The sequence below is a fragment of the Argopecten irradians genome, unplaced genomic scaffold (genome assembly GCF_041381155.1).
Source record: "Argopecten irradians isolate NY unplaced genomic scaffold, Ai_NY scaffold_0326, whole genome shotgun sequence".
Lineage (NCBI taxonomy): Eukaryota > Metazoa > Mollusca > Bivalvia > Pectinida > Pectinidae > Argopecten > Argopecten irradians.
The window spans coordinates 55,180-57,267 of record NW_027187793.1 but is presented as its reverse complement, the minus strand read 5'-3'; the positions used below and the strand labels follow the sequence as shown (position 1 = coordinate 57,267).

The 2,088-nt window shown below is 38.0% G+C and overlaps 1 long non-coding RNA gene across 1 annotated transcript; it reads right to left on the bottom strand.

Annotated features, from left to right (window-relative positions):
* Window positions 1–283: 283 nt before the first annotated feature.
* Window positions 284–1,463, bottom strand: LOC138312456 (uncharacterized). The gene is made up of 3 exons (XR_011206954.1): window positions 1,009–1,463; window positions 515–665; window positions 284–331 (listed from the first exon to the last, which is right to left on the bottom strand). It is a non-coding gene; the product is annotated as an uncharacterized lncRNA (long non-coding RNA).
* Window positions 1,464–2,088: the final 625 nt, after the last annotated feature.

Below are 2,088 nucleotides of genomic sequence, written 5' to 3'. Positions count from 1 at the left end.
TTCAATTACATTGGCAAGAAGAAAAAGAGAAACTGAAGTCAATTCAGACGTTTAAATAATATCGCGATTCGAAAACAACAATTAACTGATGATTCAATAATTATGAATATAATTACAAGCTGTTCGAGAAGCAAACAAATAAGCTGTAGTATTTACCCAAACTGTGGATCCGAAATAGTGATTCTGGTTCCTCCGGCAGTGCCTCCACGTCTAGGAGTGACATCGACGATTACCGAAGTAATGGAATCATCATATTTAATACGAATCCAGGAGTGTATCAGGTTTATACCGTTGACAGTTACACTGACCGTACAGTTTCTGGATAACAAACCTAAAGAAAAGAGAGTATCAAAATTATGTGATCATTTTATTGTTATTATATTGACAACAGCAAATTCGACATTCAAACGAATTAATGCACATACTCTTTTGAAAATATTCAGATAAATAATCGAGGGTTCAGGTGTATAAAACATCACTTGAAACAATTCAACGCATTGTAGTCCTATACTACCTGAAGAACTGGGGGTGTTGCAGAAGTAATGGGATGAGTTGGCTGTGAATTTCTCTGACATATTGCAGACACGATCACAGATGGTAACTACCATATCCTCGTCAAATCCTTGTACCGAGTATAGCAACAGTTTGGTCTCCAGCTAAACTTCCTGCAAACAATATATCACCTAATGTGATTCAGCACCTATTTCATCCTTGCTATGTATCTATTTATAACTTTTACAATATCATTTACGTTCTACTAAATTTTATTTATCAAATAAAAGAAACAAAAACAATTATCCCAGATGGTATACATGTATTCTATAATGCAAGTAGGCAATTGATAAATATCAGGGTGCAAAAACATATTGACTGTTAACTGCCTTCGAAGAGTATAACTCTATAAAAACACAATTAACAAAATAATATGGGATATCAACGTATTAAAACGTATTGTATCATATTACAAGATAGGAAAAACAAATTCCATGTATAGCACAACTGTCTTACCTGAATAAGGTGAAATTGAATCTGCTGACATACGAAATACAAATGTGGAAATCGTCGTTGGAATATCCTAGATCTTGCACGTGAACGTATACATTGTATGTCCCTGCGCGATTATAACCAACCGTACAAATAATTTCCGTATCTCTGATAGAAACTATGCGACATTCACTACTCTCCGACAAACACTGCGGTGTGATTGAAAATTGATCCCAGTCTAGAACCTGTGATGGTGATGTTTTGTCCAGTTGTTCCGGAGGAGGGGTATACACTGGCTACTGAAGGGGAAGCTTCCTCGGTAAAGTATATTTTTGAATGGGATATGCCTTACCTTTAGAGGATACTTTCAAAGTTGCTACACTGGAAGGCTGGGAAGGTGTTTAAAAAACAATCGAACTGATTGTCCTGTATTTCACGTTACATGCTTTGTTATTAATTTCAACCACTACATCAGAAAGAAAACCATTTTCCGGGTCACTGTGACGTCAGTTCCGCCGTAAAATACTTCCGTGTTAGGAGATATGTCCTGTTATTGATGCTAGGCTATTCACACTGACATCAACCACTAGAATAAATTGCTCGTCCTTTACCAGACACATCCACGATTACCTTATTCACAACCTACTGGTAAGTTGGTTAAGGAACAAGTAATCTGAGAGTCCGACACTTCCAATACTGGACAGGGATGATCCTCTGACGACTCCATGGTAACCTGCACATTGTTCCTTGACCTCTTCACAACCCTGTGCCCTGAAATGGAAAGTAATGGTTATGTTGTCACCAGTAAAACTTGATGTGACTAACACTCCAAGTTACAGTCGGGGTTCAACAGACGTCGATCGTACAAATACACTCAAGGACCGTCTCACTTTTTCAAGGTATACGGTAACCGGCTAGTCGTTTGTCAAACGGATAGATATATCGCTTTCACGCTCCCCAGCAAGAGGTAAGATATTCGGCTTTATGCATACGATGTCTTTATATGAAATAGTTGTCCATTTATACATGGGTAATACTCCCGATGGCTACATCAGTAGAGTTCCCAAGATCTTCGGCCTTACATATCCGGGTACTGATATTCGG